A 17,197-nucleotide genomic window follows, 5' to 3' on the forward strand; every position below is an offset into this window, starting at 1 on the left:
ATCCTGTATTACTACTGCGTACTTTACTGTACACTTGCAGTTAGTCTTTCGGGTTAAAACCTGAGATATCAAGTTTTTGGCGCCGTTGCCGGGGACCAATTGGTCACTTTAGAACTTTGGGTCGGTTACAGACTAAGGCATTTTATTTTCTTGTTTACTCTACTCTTTTCTTCTTTGTTTGTGTGCTTCCAGGTGCATGAGCAGGTGTCATACTAGGAGCCAAGGATCATCTAATCTCATACCTTTAGAACCGAAACTCGGCCGTCTAGGGAGACAGAAGAAGAAAGGAAAGGCACTAGAAACTGAGATGGCTGGAAACGATGATAATCTTCAGCTTCGGGATGCTCCTCATGACCATCAAATATACCACAATGAGCAAGTTTTACCTGCTGTGGGTGGACAACATGGCAACGATAGGCCAAACATTCAACAACCGGCTGCAGCTGCGAGGCAACCAGGTGTGCAACAGGAATTGCCAAGGATGACGTTGGCACAATATGATACTCCTGATGCTTTCTATGTGAATCGATCTGGCATCAATCTGCCTCCTATAGAGAGAAGAGAGTTTGAAATCAAGACTGGTCTCATAAATTTGGTGCAGCAGAAACAGTTTCACGGGCTCCCTCTGAGAACCCGATGCATCACTTAGCACGTTTTGAAAACATCTGCATCACCAGTAGGACCAACGGGATACCTATAGGGACCTTGATGTGCAAATTATTCGAGTTCTCTTTGGCAAACAAGGCAGATACATGGATGAGATCTATCCCATTTAACTCTTATGAGACTTTGGAAGAGACCAAAGCTGCATTCTTGGAACATTTTTTTCCTAAGTCGATGTCAACTCACCTCAGAAACAAGATTGCAAATTTTCAGCAGACAGGATCAGAAAGATTTCACGAAGCTTGGGAGCGCTTCAGAGAATACACTACAAACTGTCCACACCATGGTTATACTGATGTCAACCTGCTGAACATCATTTACAATGGAGTTTGTGAGAAATACCAAAACGCCATGGACACTGCTAGTAATGGCGATTTCATGACCAAGACTGTGGAAGAAGCATATCTTTTGATTAACAACCTTGCGTCTAGTCAAGCGAATCGTAGGTCAGACTATGAACGCTCTGGGAGAGGTTCAAGCTCTGATTCTCAGAAGATCGATGAGCTGAGTGCCAAGATTGAGATGTTGCTGAAGAGAGATCAGAAAGCAGTTCATTTTGTGGGAGATTAGAGTGATCAGATCCAGCTAGAGTCCACTGGTGACAACTCAAATAAATTTCAAGCTGATGTTAACTACATTGGTGGTCAAGGAAATTACAACCAAGGCTTAAATCAAATTTTCAGGAACCAGCAGCATTTGCTATCTTACCGGAACAACAATGTGGAAAATCCACAAGATCAATTCTACCCTCAACAAGGTAACAAACAGAGTCAATCCCAGAGCAGACCCTTAGCGCAGAATCAGAGTGTTTTCAATCAAGGGTATCAGAACAGAAACCAATTCCAAGGGAAAAACTCTGGCAACAACGGTTTTCAGCAGAAGCAGCAGTACGGAAACTTCCAGGCTCATGGGAATGCATCTACCTCTCAGTCCTCTCAAGACAGTGAAATCAAGCAGATGTTACAAATGGTGCTAGAAGAACAGAAGAGAAGCACTTCAGAAATCAACAGCAAGGTCGACAACATGTACGGAGATTTGAATGGGAAATTCGAAGCTTTGAACACCCACATGAAAGTTATAGAGACACAAGTTGCTCAAGCTTCATCAGCGAGTAGAGCACCACCGGGTACCCTACCAGGCAAACCAGAGGTGAATCCTAAAGCTCATTGCAATGCTGTCTCGGCCAGAGAGGATGAGGAGGCTGAAGAATCTGAAGATGAAACTGAAAAGAAGTTTGTTGAGAATGGAACGATCAATCCCCTGCCTAAGTCTGTCGAGCCCGAGAGCAGTGTGAAAAGTCATGCTTCTACTTCATCTGAGCGAGTGTATGTACCAAGAATCCCGTACCTTGTTGTGCCACAACATTTGAGAGAGCCTATCAACGAGAAGACACTAGAAAATAATGAAAAGGATCCCTTCTACCATGTCATTTGAAGATGCTTGGAGCTTGTACCATCTGAACCGGTTTTTCATAAACACCAGAGAATCAGCGGAGGAGATCAAGGAATTATTCATCAAAACCATGAATGCATCATCTCCGATAAAGACTCTCCCCAAGTTAGAAGACCTTGGGAAGTTCGTGGTTCTGTGTTCAATATCAGGAGTCAAGTTCATGGATTCTCTCTGTGATACTGGGTCTACAGTTAGCCTCATGTCTAAAGACATCGCTGAGAGGTTGGGCCTTAAAATAGAATCACCAAAGCTAACTGTGGAATTTTCAGACTCCTCTACCAAGTCTCCGCAAGGTACCGTTAAAGACCTAGTTGTCCAAGTGGGAAACTGCGTTGTTCCTACTGATTTTCAGGTAGTGGAGATGAGCAATGGTTCTAATAGACCGTTGATTCTTGGAAGAGTGTTCTTAGCCACGGTGGGTGCAGTTACGAATATGCCTAACAAGAGAATCTCTTTTGTGAAAATCGATGAGAATGTCTTCTACAGAGCCGAGCCCACAAATAAGTGTACACGACTGGCCTCTAGCATCTCTGTACTTGATCAGAGCACTCATGTACCTATTTCTAAAGATGACCTCGTGGAAAAAGGTCAAGTCAAAGAAGCTCTGAATAAAGACAATCACACCATGCATAAGAAGTCTGATGCAAAAGCAAAGAAAAAGCTGAAAGGCAAAAGGATCAAGGGCGATCCTCATCTGATGTTGATACCTCACAGCTGTTCTAATGGTATAATCGATTATGAGGTGAAATGCAAAGGAACCTCAAAGCCTTTTTTGAAAGTCAGAGCTGTTCTCACTCCCGAGATGAAAGAGAAAGGTATGGAAACTGTGAAAGGTTTTGTGAGCAAGGTGCTGAAGCTCAAAGTGTTTGATGGTGGGACTTGTTTTGGAGCAAGCTCTCATGCTCACCTGGACTGAAACCGAACCCCAAAAGTCAGGCTCTTGACTATAAACAAGCGCTTGGTGGGAGGCAACCACCGGTAAGATTTTTCTTCTCTCTTCTTTTAGGATTTTTATTTTCTTTCTCGCTCCTCCTTTGGATTTGCTTTCACACCGAGACGGTGTGAAGTAAGTCCGGGGGAGGATGTTACTAACACTCTCTCTTTTTGGTGTTTATGAGTGTTTCTTCTAAAAATATATATATTTTGTTCCAATTTATCGAGTCAAATTTTTTATTTATTTTTTTTTCCAGGAACTACTATTTTCTTCGGAACTAACCGTCTAACTAACGCCTTAGTGACCATTCTTTTAGCCACTCACTGCAGATTTTACAACATGAAAACGCCCAAGTGGATCGATCTGCCAGTGCCACCCATGCTTGTTTGGTTATCTGAAGGATCCAGAGCTGACTTCACCTAATATACTTAATTCTCTTGTCTTGGGGCTTGGTATACATTGGATCGGAATCCTCGTTCAGTACTGAAAAGAATGTGAGTACGGTTTCCCTCTCTCTTCCCTTCAAAAAAAAAAAAAAACCAGAGGATAAAGGTCAAAAAGAAGTGAATCGGGAACCTGGTGGTGAATCCCATCAGTACTCGCATCTCATGGATGCCTGTCCAATAAACTCAGTCGATAGAAAAAATAAAATGATACCCTATAAAATTGGGCGAAATCGACTGAGGGAAGTGAGAAAAGAGAGAGGAAAGAAACCGGAAGTGTGAAACCTGAACGAAAAAGGGTCCATGTATCTATTGATCGATACTCCCTCGATGAGACTGCACATTTCAGTTCCTAATAAGAAGTCAGTGATGGTGAATTTGGGTCACTCCAAGCTGTGGGTTGAAAGTGGTATGGTTGCTAAGCTGAAGGTCAAGTACATGGAAGTATCTCTTAAGGATGGTACTTTTTGATGTGGCTTACAACAGGTAATGGTAAAGGCGGTTGTCTAGAGAAAATGTTAGTTCCCATATTTTCAAACATTTTTTCCCTTTGGTTTAGTTTTTGCTTCCTTTACTTGAGGAAGCAAAGATTCAAGTCTGGGGGATTTGATGAGTCTCATATTTATCGGTTTTTATATTGATTTCTGGCTAAGTTTGATTGGTTTTTATTATGTATTCTGGTCATTTTGGAGTCTTTCTGTGTTCTTTAGAGTTTATTCAGGTTACAGGGGCTGGAGTGCAGGATTAGGAGTTTTGGAGCAAAAACAGAGGTTTAATCTGCACATTTGAAAGTTACGGGGTCAAAATCAAAGAGGAATAAAAAGCAAGGGACCAAACGTGCAAATAAAGAAAAGTGGCTTTTGAGAAACGAGGAAGACGAAGTGGTTGCTGGCTCTGCTTCGTCGAGTTCGATCCGGTCGTCTCGGCTAAGGCCTCAGCTCATGAATTCCAAGCGATCGATAGACTCGATCTGTATTGCTCGATCCAGAACCCTCGAAGCCCAGCGCGAAGACCATGAATCGTAAAGCCCTAAGCGAGCAATGTGCTCGATCCAGACTTCTCGATGTGGCGCTCTCGATTCCACGTGCTCGGTTCGACGTCGACGTCTCCTCTGTTGCAGCGCAAAGAAGAAGAAGACGCAGACGGTTCGTGACGACTCCGGTGGCGAGAGAAGAGACGACAGCGAGGAACGGCGAGGCTGGTACAGCGGAGATGGAATCTACGCGAGATGCAGAAACAAAGAAGATGAAGACCTAACGCAAACGCGCGTTTCCAAAATGCGGTCACACCTCAGATCGCGAAAAATAGCGTTTGGCGTTTAGCTTTGGCTTTTGACTTACTTTCTTAGGACTATATATATGTGTAAAGGGGAAAACCCTATGAACATCTGCTTTTATCTTGTCCTTTTGTCTATCTTTGCAGTCTTCTCTCTACACTTGTTTCAGTTCTTAGTTTATCAGATCTGCTTCTGTTTATTTTGGATTATCTTTCTAAATCATGTTTATCCTTGATCTTAACATGTGCTTAAGGATTTCCATGAAGATTAGTGAGTAGTCTTTTAGTTGGGTTTAGGGTTTCTCACAAGGGGATCTCATGAGTTGTTGACCTAGGATTGCTAGATCTAGAGATTTATCTTACGGTTCTTCATCTATTGGTGTTCTTAATGTTGAAGCTTGATTAGCTACATAGCTTCTGAACCTAAGTTATTTCACGTCCGACAGGTGCTTGATGAAATGCTTGAAACAACTTTAGATGAGCCAAAGTGTCCTTAGCCAACGACAGTTGATGTTATTCCGCTTAGTGAACATATAAAACCTGATCTTACTGCTTGTTTAGAATCTGAAACTCAACGACAGTTAGTGCGGAGGATTCTATAACTTAGAGAGTTAGCGCTACGACAGTAGGTTAATTCTATTATCGTGTTTGAGTTCACGACGTTTCTTAACTTCTTTCTCTAGTCGTTTATCCGTTTGTCAGCAACGAAATGATTTCCCGAGAATACCCTATTCCCAGCGCTTTTTCTGATAGTCTTTCATCTTCGTTTCTCTATTTATCTAGCTAGCTTACTTTTATTTACTGTTCTTAGTTATTGCAAAACCAAACAAAAATCTCTTCTCAGCCTTAGCTAGTAATTTATCTTTAGCTCTTCTTGTGAACTTTGGTCCTTGTGGATTCGATCCCGTATTACTACTGCGTACTTTACTGTGCACTTGCAGTTATTGTTTCGGGTTAAAACCTGAGATATCAAATTTCTTAGCTCAGTCTGAGTAGTTCTCTTTGTTAGATTTAGGGTTCCGATATTCATGAGTGAGTAGCCTAAAATATAAAATTGCTAAGTGTTAGGATATCAATCAATTGACCTGTTCTTTAATACATGTGTTCTATAGTAGCTAACTAGGACCTTGTCCATAGATATTGGGGTGCAAGCGGAAGCATGGTCCTTTGTCTGATCTAGTTTACATTGTGCTAGGATTGCTAGAAACAAGCGACAACTGATTTAGTTTAACCTAGTGAGCAAGTCAAACATGTGCGTTAAAGCTTGCTGGAAGGAACGTTGATCGACAACTTAGTAGTTACATCGATCGACAGGCTGAAAGGTGTATCGATCAACAATCCATAATTGGTATCGATCGACACTTTCTCACGACCAACAAGCGACAACTGAAGTCTTAGATATGGCAATAGATAGTCTAAAAATACGGACGTTGATCGACTATTCTTTAGTTTGAGTTCTAGAATATCCAACATACACTTAGTCTCTATATCTATATAATCATGATTGTATGAATAGAAACCCTAACTCTAATAAATTTCAAGCTGATGTTAACTACATTGGTGGTCAAGGAAATTACAACCAAGGCTTAAATCAAATTTTCAGGAACCAGCAGCATTTGCTATCTTACCGGAACAACAATGTGGAAAATCCACAAGATCAATTCTACCCTCAACAAGGTAACAAACAGAGTCAATCCCAGAGCAGACCCTTAGCGCAGAATCAGAGTGTTTTCAATCAAGGGTATCAGAACAGAAACCAATTCCAAGGGAACAACTCTGGCAACAACGGTTTTCAGCAGAAGCAGCAGTACGGAAACTTCCAGGCTCATGGAAATGCATCTACCTCTCAGTCCTCTCAAGACAGTGAAATCAAGCAGATGTTACAAATGGTGCTAGAAGAACAGAAGAGAAGCACTTCAGAAATCAACAGCAAGGTCGACAACATGTACGGAGATTTGAATGGGAAATTCGAAGCTTTGAACACCCACATGAAAGTTATAGAGACACAAGTTGCTCAAGCTTCATCAGCGAGTAGAGCACCACCGGGTACCCTACCAGGCAAACCAGAGGTGAATCCTAAAGCTCATTGCAATGCTGTCTCGGCCAGAGAGGATGAGGAGGCTGAAGAATCTGAAGATGAAACTGAAAAGAAGTTTGTTGAGAATGGAACGATCAATCCCCTGCCTAAGTCTGTCGAGCCCGAGAGCAGTGTGAAAAGTCATGCTTCTACTTCATCTGAGCGAGTGTATGTACCAAGAATCCCGTACCTTGTTGTGCCACAACATTTGAGAGAGCCTATCAACGAGAAGACACTAGAAAATAATGAAAAGGATCCCTTCTACCATGTCATTTGAAGATGCTTGGAGCTTGTACCATCTGAACCGGTTTTTCATAAACACCAGAGAATCAGCGGAGGAGATCAAGGAATTATTCATCAAAACCATGAATGCATCATCTCCGATAAAGACTCTCCCCAAGTTAGAAGACCTTGGGAAGTTCGTGGTTCTGTGTTCAATATCAGGAGTCAAGTTCATGGATTCTCTCTGTGATACTGGGTCTACAGTTAGCCTCATGTCTAAAGACATCGCTGAGAGGTTGGGCCTTAAAATAGAATCACCAAAGCTAACTGTGGAATTTTCAGACTCCTCTACCAAGTCTCCGCAAGGTACCGTTAAAGACCTAGTTGTCCAAGTGGGAAACTGCGTTGTTCCTACTGATTTTCAGGTAGTGGAGATGAGCAATGGTTCTAATAGACCGTTGATTCTTGGAAGAGTGTTCTTAGCCACGGTGGGTGCAGTTACGAATATGCCTAACAAGAGAATCTCTTTTGTGAAAATCGATGAGAATGTCTTCTACAGAGCCGAGCCCACAAATAAGTGTACACGACTGGCCTCTAGCATCTCTGTACTTGATCAGAGCACTCATGTACCTATTTCTAAAGATGACCTCGTGGAAAAAGGTCAAGTCAAAGAAGCTCTGAATAAAGACAATCACACCATGCATAAGAAGTCTGATGCAAAAGCAAAGAAAAAGCTGAAAGGCAAAAGGATCAAGGGCGATCCTCATCTGATGTTGATACCTCACAGCTGTTCTAATGGTATAATCGATTATGAGGTGAAATGCAAAGGAACCTCAAAGCCTTTTTTGAAAGTCAGAGCTGTTCTCACTCCCGAGATGAAAGAGAAAGGTATGGAAACTGTGAAAGGTTTTGTGAGCAAGGTGCTGAAGCTCAAAGTGTTTGATGGTGGGACTTGTTTTGGAGCAAGCTCTCATGCTCACCTAGACTGAAACCGAACCCCAAAAGTCAGGCTCATGACTATAAACAAGCGCTTGGTGGGAGGCAACCACCGGTAAGATTTTTCTTCTCTCTTCTTTTAGGATTTTTATTTTCTTTCTCGCTCCTCCTTTGGATTTGCTTTCAAACCGAGACGGTGTGAAGTAAGTCCGGGGGAGGATGTTACTAACACTCTCTCTTTTTGGTGTTTATGAGTGTTTCTTCTAAAAATATATATATTTTGTTCCAATTTATCGAGTCAAATTTTTTATTTATTTTTTTTTCCAGGAACTACTATTTTCTTCAGAACTAACCGTCTAACTAACGCCTTAGTGACCATTCTTTTAGCCACTCACTGCAGATTTTACAACATGAAAACGCCCAAGTGGATCGATCTGCCAGTGCCACCCATGCTTGTTTGGTTATCTGAAGGATCCAGAGCTGACTTCACCTAATCTATTTAATTCTCTTGTCTTGGGGCTTGGTATACATTGGATCGGAATCCTCGTTCAGTACTGAAAAGAATGTGAGTACGGTTTCCCTCTCTCTTCCCTTCAAAAAAAAAAACCAGAGGATAAAGGTCAAAAAGAAGTGAATCGGGAACCTGGTGGTGAATCCCATCAGTACTCGCATCTCATGGATGCCTGTCCAATAAACTCAGTCGATAGAAAAAATAAAATGATACCCTATAAAATTGGGCGAAATCGACTGAGGGAAGTGAGAAAAGAGAGAGAAAAGAAACCGGAAGTGTGAAACCTGAACGAAAAAGGCTCCATGTATCTATTGATCGATACTCCCTCGATGAGACTGCACATTTCAGTTCCTAATAAGAAGTCAGTGATGGTGAATTTGGGTCACTCCAAGCTGTGGGTTGAAAGTGGTATGGTTGCTAAGCTGAAGGTCAAGTACATGGAAGTATCTCTTAAGGATGGTACTTTTTGATGTGGCTTACAACAGGTAATGGTAAAGGCGGTTGTCTAGAGAAAATGCTAGTTCCCATATTTTCAAACATTTTTTCCCTTTGGTTTAGTTTTTGCTTCCTTTACTTGAGGAAGCAAAGATTCAAGTCTGGGGGATTTGATGAGTCTCATATTTATCGGTTTTTATATTGATTTCTGGCTAAGTTTGATTGGTTTTTATTATGTATTCTGGTCATTTTGGAGTCTTTCTGTGTTCTTTAGAGTTTATTCAGGTTACAGGGGCTGGAGTGCAGAATTAGGAGTTTTGGAGCAAAAACAGAGGTTTAATCTGCACATTTGAAAGTTACGGGGTCAAAATCAAAGAGGAATAAAAAGCAAGGGACCAAACGTGCAAATAAAGAAAAGTGGCTTTTGAGAAACGAGGAAGACGAAGTGGTTGCTGGCTCTGCTTCGTCGAGTTCGATCCGGTCGTCTCGGCTAAGGCCTCAGCTCATGAATTCCAAGCGATCGATAGACTCGATCTGTATTGCTCGATCCAGAACCCTCGAAGCCCAGCGCGAAGACCATGAATCGTAAAGCCCTAAGCGAGCAATGTGCTCGATCCAGACTTCTCGATGTGGCGCTCTCGATTCCACGTGCTCGGTTCGACGTCGACGTCTCCTCTGTTGCAGCGCAAAGAAGAAGAAGACGCAGACGGTTCGTGACGACTCCGGTGGCGAGAGAAGAGACGACAGCGAGGAACGGCGAGGCTGGTACAGCGGAGATGGAATCTACGCGAGATGCAGAAACAAAGAAGATGAAGACCTAACGCAAACGCGCGTTTCCAAAATGCGGTCACACCTCAGATCGCGAAAAATAGCGTTTGGCGTTTAGCTTTGGCTTTTGACTTACTTTCTTAGGACTATATATATGTGTAAAGGGGAAAACCCTAGGAACATCTGCTTTTATCTTGTCCTTTTGTCTATCTTTGCAGACTTCTCTCTACACTTGTTTCAGTTCTTAGTTTATCAGATCTGCTTCTGTTTATTTTAGATTATCTTTCTAAATCATGTTTATCCTTGATCTTAACATGTGCTTAAGGATTTCCATGAAGATTAGTGAGTAGTCTTTTAGTTGGGTTTAGGGTTTCTCACAAGGGGATCTCATGAGTTGTTGACCTAGGATTGCTAGATCTAGAGATTTATCTTACGGTTCTTCATCTATTGGTGTTCTTAATGTTGAAGCTTGATTAGCTACATAGCTTCTGAACCTAAGTTATTTCACGTCCGACAGGTGCTTGATGAAATGCTTGAAACAACTTTAGATGAGCCAAAGTGTCCTTAGCCAACGACAGTTGATGTTATTCCGCTTAGTGAACATATAAAACCTGATCTTACTGCTTGTTTAGAATCTGAAACTCAACGACAGTTAGTGCGGAGGATTCTATAACTTAGAGAGTTAGCGCTACGACAGTAGGTTAATTCTATTATCGTGTTTGAGTTCACGACGTTTCTTAACTTCTTTCTCTAGTCGTTTATCCGTTTGTCAGCAACGAAATGATTTCCCGAGAATACCCTATTCCCAGCGCTTTTTCTGATAGTCTTTCATCTTCGTTTCTCTATTTATCTAGCTAGCTTACTTTTATTTACTGTTCTTAGTTATTGCAAAACCAAACAAAAATCTCTTCTCAGCCTTAGCTAGTAATTTATCTTTAGCTCTTCTTGTGAACTTTGGTCCTTGTGGATTCGATCCCGTATTACTACTGCGTACTTTACTGTGCACTTGCAGTTATTGTTTCGGGTTAAAACCTGAGATATCAAATTTCTTAGCTCAGTCTGAGTAGTTCTCTTTGTTAGATTTAGGGTTCCGATATTCATGAGTGAGTAGCCTAAAATATAAAATTGCTAAGTGTTAGGATATCAATCAATTGACCTGTTCTTTAATACATGTGTTCTATAGTAGCTAACTAGGACCTTGTCCATAGATATTGGGGTGCAAGCGGAAGCATGGTCCTTTGTCTGATCTAGTTTACATTGTGCTAGGATTGCTAGAAACAAGCGACAACTGATTTAGTTTAACCTAGTGAGCAAGTCAAACATGTGCGTTAAAGCTTGCTGGAAGGAACGTTGATCGACAACTTAGTAGTTACATCGATCGACGGGCTGAAAGGTGTATCGATCAACAATCCATAATTGGTATCGATCGACACTTTCTCACGACCAACAAGCGACAACTGAGGTCTTAGATATGGCAATAGATAGTCTAAAAATACGGACGTTGATCGACTATTCTTTAGTTTGAGTTCTAGAATATCCAACATACACTTAGTCTCTATATCTATATAATCATGATTGTATGAATAGAAACCCTAACTCTAATGCCTTTCATATCAGTTTCAAAACGTCAATCAATCAACCGAGCAGTTACCTTGCTCACACCACTGCTATTTACATTTAAACCTGTTTGCCTAGCTTAACCACATAACTAATAGATGTTTTGTGTGCCTTAGCTCCCTGTGAATTCAATCCCTAAGTACTATAACTCGACCTCTTATTTGAGACAGTACAAATCACTCATTAGGGTAATTTGAGTGATATCAGTTAGTTTTTGTAAACTTGTATTTTTAAGAGTGTTAAGTAACTTTAAGATGAGTTTTTTAACTTTCAAAAGTGCTAAGTAATTTCAAGAATATCAAGTCATGTGCTTTAATGTGTCTTCTTAGATCATAATATATATATATATTTTTAAATTTCATGAGATTTAAATTTTCAGTTTTCACTGAAATTTAAGTTCCCGCTTAAATTTTAGTTTCCAACTTATATTTTAAATTCTCGCTTAAAACTTAACTCTTTCTGGAAGACTTTTGATAAGTTCAAATTAACTTTCAAGCTACTTTCTCAAATAAGAGGTTCATTGTAGTACTTGATGATCGAATCCACATGGAGCGTGGACACACAATACACTATAGATATTAAGATCAAGCTAGGCAAATAATAGTATAACAGTAAACGAAAAATAGATATAACAGTTGTAAGTGATAAGGAGACAGCACTAGACCTAGGGATTTATTATTCAAGGGATTCAAAACACAAATCAAGGATGCTAATGATTTTATATATTTAATTCTAGAATTTGAATACAATTATAAGATCTCCACCTCTCGCTGTGAGTCTACATGTTTAAATCTTTATTCATACTCTCGTACGCTATACCAAACGCGAATAGATCGATACACCTATAGGATGTCTATCGCTACCGATAACGTTCAACTAAATTCTCAGACAAGCTCTCGTATGCGCCTAGGTATCTAATACAGCAGAGCTCAGGTTCCGTTAATTGATTGCACTCTCGTGCCTCTCAATTGTCCTTTGGTTCTAGCTTAAAGCAATTAGTCACACTCTCATGTTATTCTAACTACTCTAGATCCTTGTATTACAAGCCACCCTGGTGTAGAAATCTATAAACAATCCTACCAATCCTAATTGAATATCAGTTTGACATTAAGCTCATGAAATCCCTAAATCTAACATGATGATTACTTATACATGAAAGCAATAACACAAATCATGGTCCGAATAGAAATCATATAAATCAAATAGAAAACCCAACGAGTTCCAATCAATCTCTAAAGGAGAATTAATCTTCTCTCTAAACTTAAGAGAAAACAATAAAATATAGAATGCAAAATCTTAGTCATCAACAATGGCTCAGAAAACTATATAAACTATGTATCAAGTTGTCTAGGGGCATTAAGGTAATTTATGGTGATTTCTGGGCCTTAGTCAGTCATAAAATAGACTCAGCCCATGTTCTGGCATCAGTGTCATTTGATACCTAGGTATTAGTGTCGATCGACACTCTTTCATATCCTCGACATCTTCCTCTCGCGAGTCAGGCATACCCTTCTTCAGTAAAACGAGTATAACTTCTTCTATTAGATGTTGATTGACCTCAAACGGGTGGCATTGGAAAGATGACTCATAGCTATATCTTGTGTCCAAAGATCAGCTCAATCGCACTATAAGAATGTCTCCATCCATAGCTTACATCTGACGCATGTGTGCAATTCTGCATCTCGAATAGCTCCAAAATCACCAAAGTATCCAGAACGTACCTGAACCTGAAAATTACTCTAAAACACACTCCAAACAGATATAATAGACTCAATAAAATAATTTTACCATGGTCAAAAATAGGTAAAATCCATGGTATATCAACTCCCCTAGACTTATCCTTTTGCTTGTCATCAAGCAAAACATAGAATAATCCTGTAAAAAAGGATTGAAAACGCAGGGATTCAAACAATTTTAAACTTACTACCATCACCTATTGCAAGCCACATCAAATCAATGCCGACTTTAGAGGCACTTTATATACCATATCCTAGCTTAGCAACTAAATCCATTCTAGCCAACAACTTAGCTAATAATGTCTGACTAACCCCTCTACTAACCTCATTTCTTACATATAAAAAGTGCATGCTTTACCTTGGGAGTATCGATCAAATGACACATGGACTCTTACTCAAACAAGTATCTGGACCAACATGTAGGCTTTTCTGACTCTTTCCCTCCCTCTTCTCTCTTCTTTGAATCCTATTATCTCAATGCCAATGAACAGTGATGCTAATGTAGCCATCTTGTTCATCTTATTGACTTCCTAAACATATGTAACTTTCTCTTCTTTTTGACAAAGTATAGGCAAATAATGGGGTCATCGGTAATGTACCTACCCCTCGCTTCCAATAATATGTGATCATTCCATTGGAGTAGAATAATGGGGTCGCATGAAACATTTTATCCCTCTAAACCGTAGGAAATCATCTCAATCTTTTATACTTATGGATGCCGAAGAGAGGTGAAAGGGGAATAAGAAACTCACAGACTCTAATACCTTCAAACTTGTAGGAGGAATTCGATCCATTTTATACCAAGCCCCAAGATAAACAAATAAATTTCAATTAAGTTGCAGGTCAGCTTCGGTTCATTCAAACATTCTCAGAAAGCGTGGATATGAATGGCAGGTCATCCACTTTAGTATCTCTAGTACATTATGCAGTCAGTAAATCTAAGAATTATGTTAGAGAGTGGTTAGATAATAAGTAAAAATTGAAAAAGATCATAATCTCCTTCTTGACTCTATAAAACAATTTGAAAAACAACATAAAAAAACTCAAAATAAAATTCAATCTCAGTAATACCTCCCCCAGACTTAAACAACACTGTCGCTAGTGTTATACAGTCCAAGATTGGTGGACAAATAAATCATATGTAAATATTCAACAAGGAAAAACGAGTTTTACCTTCTGTATGTGATGAGCGTCGATCAACATTGATCAGATGTCGCCCGATGCTCGTGTGAAGTGGTGTCAGCCGATACTAGTTAGTCGTCGGTCGATACTGGCCAGTCGTCGGTCGATACTGGTATATCAACTCTACTTCCTTGGGTCTTTTCTTTTTTCTCGGTGAACAGTGTTTCTGCTACATTAACGTCTTCTACAGCGTCGTTCGGCACTTGCTACAGTGTCGTTCGATACTGTTCATCATCTTTTTCTGAAATAAATAAATACGAAAATTTAGTATAAAATGAAAACTAAATATAATTAAAATTACCTAATAGTGGGTTGCCTCTCACTCATAGCTTATTTTCAGTCATTAGCTTGACTTATGGAGATCTCTGATTCAGTCCGAATGAGAATGAGAACTTGCTCCAAAACAAGTTTCAGTGTCTCTCTTCCTCATATTGTTGATGCAGTTTATAAGAGCTCCTGCAGAAGCTTTCCCTTTGTCTCTCATCTCTGAATCACATTGCACTCTGACCTTGGTCAAAGGCTGTAGACCTCCTTTGCAGCACACCCTATACTCAAAACTTCCCTCGTGACATTGCGAAGGAACCAGTGACAAGAAATCTACATCTACCTTCTTTTTTCTTTTCTTCTTTCTGGTCCTTCCCCCAGACTTAGGCTTTTCAGTCTTGGTTTGTTTTGAAGTTCAGAAGGTATCAACCGATACTGATGTCTGAGTGTCGATCGACGCTGATGTTGATTTTGCAGTCTCGCGATTTGAATCAGTTGTGGGTGCTGGATCTTTAGACATCTCTATGCATGAAATAAACTCCTCTCTGTTGTTCTTCTCCACAGGATCATAGAAGACACTTTCATCGACATTAGTCAGACACATCTTATTCTTCTTCAGATCACAAACTGCCCCCACTGTAGCCATGAAGGCTCTTTCAAAAAGAAGAGAAAATGTCCAACATGATTTGATCTCCATGACATGAAAGTCCACAGGGACAGTGCAGTCTCCAATCTCTACTTTAACATTCCTGATCATGCCGATGTAGTTTGTTCGTGAGTTATCTACGAAGGTGAAACTATTCTCAAAAGGCTCAAACTTTAATCCTAATTATTCAGCAGTGTCCTTTGCCATGATGCTGACCACCAATCCAGTATCGCAGAGGGCGTTCGAAAAATTGTGGCTATGTATACAACAGGGAATCATGAACTTCCCAGGATCTTGTTCCTTCTTTAGTGTTCTCTTGGGTTTACGGCTGACCTTGTTAAATAGCAGATTATAGACCATAGATTTTACCCATTATTAGCCATGGTATATAGGTGCATTTGGAGCAATTTGGAGACTTATTGAGAGCTTTGCTGGAAACAGAGAGAGTTGATTATTTATCAGAATGTCGACCGATGATTACCAAGAACAATCGATCGATGGAAGGTTTGTATTATCGATCGACGGCGAAGCCACCCGAGAGTTAATGACAAATTAGAAGATTGCAAGTTTCACAAAAGTTCCAATAATTACATTTTAAGTCTCTAGCCGCCTGTTAGGCTATATTATTAGGGTTTTGTAAAATTTTAGAGGGAGACTTGCATAGAGAACTTTTAGACCTAGTTTGGAGAGAAGCAACAAACCACCATTGGAGGGAGAGAGAGCTTAGGATTGGAGAGATATATCTGAACTACAAAACAGAGAAGATCTTGAACTCCCTTGCTTCTATTTACTAGATTGCTTACTCTTGTTATTCACTTTACTTAAGTATTATTCAGACCATCATAACCATGTGCCTTGGGAATATGTCTGAGTAGTCTTACTGTTAGACTTAAGTTTCTCAATAGGCTGATATATGTATTAATAACTTAAACTGTTGCTAGGGTGTTTAAAAATATAGTTCTTCATCTAGTTGTTCTTAAAGCTAAGTTTAAGATTGATCACCTTTTAAACTTAGATCTTAGGATTAATTGAGAACAAGCCATCGCTTGACTCAATACCTGAAAATAACTAGTATGATCTAACTGACTAGATACACACGAGGGTTGGTCTAGTAAGTTAGAGAACAATAATCAAACCCGTTCGTAAAGCTTTCTGGAAGAAGCATCGATCGACGCAACCATAGTTTGGTCGATCGATATTTTGAATGGTGTATCGATCGATATTCTTTATGAATCATCGATCGACACTTTCTCGCGATTAACATACGAGAGTTGAAATTCAAGATCCAAATTATATAATCTAATTGATTATACCTAAGTTTGAGTTCGAGAACAATTAATATCAATAAACCCCTAAAAATCCAAATTAAGTTATTTATTTATCATACCTGAGAATATACTTGAATCTAGCTAATTCCCCAACTATTAACAACCTCAAATCAAATCAATCGAGCAACTGCCTTGCTCACCAATTCATTTACTGCTTTATAACATATTAATCTACCTTGATTTGGAAGACTATAAATCTATTGTGTAATCCTAGAGTCTCTATGGATTCGATTCCTAAGTACTACATCTGAACCTCTTATTTGAGAGAGTAATTCACTCCTTAGGGTAATTTGAGTGATATCAAATTTGGCGCCGTTGCCGGGGATTCTTTCTTATTACCATTAGATTAAGTTTAGAATTTAGTCTAGATTTTGTTACTGAATTTGCTAAATTTTTCCCTCTTTCCCTGCTGACACAGGTACTTAAGATGGAGGACATGGATTTCGGCCGGACATCGATCGACGAACTGATAACATCATCGAGCGACGAGTCGACGGAAACATCGATCGACGCTTCACAACAAACATCGATAGACGATACCCTGCCGGGAGCAGGTAAGTTTTCTCTTACCATTCATGCTAATGAGGAAGTAGGCCTAGGTGAACCTAAAGGTCAACTAAGCAACGCAATTAACCAAATCATAAATGAACAGGGGACTGCAATCCCTGTTAAAATTAATCCAATCTCAAAAAGAGATGAAGAAACAAA

The 17,197-nt window shown here is 39.9% G+C and overlaps 1 non-coding gene across 1 annotated transcript; it reads right to left on the bottom strand.

Annotated features, from left to right (window-relative positions):
* Window positions 1-846: 846 nt before the first annotated feature.
* Window positions 847-953, bottom strand: LOC125582704. Its single transcript, XR_007320160.1, has one exon. It is a non-coding gene; the product is annotated as a small nucleolar RNA R71 (small nucleolar RNA).
* Between the last annotated feature and the right edge of the window lie 16,244 nt (window positions 954-17,197).

The sequence above is a fragment of the Brassica napus genome, chromosome C2, assembly GCF_020379485.1.
Source record: "Brassica napus cultivar Da-Ae chromosome C2, Da-Ae, whole genome shotgun sequence".
Classification (NCBI taxonomy): domain Eukaryota; kingdom Viridiplantae; phylum Streptophyta; class Magnoliopsida; order Brassicales; family Brassicaceae; genus Brassica; species Brassica napus.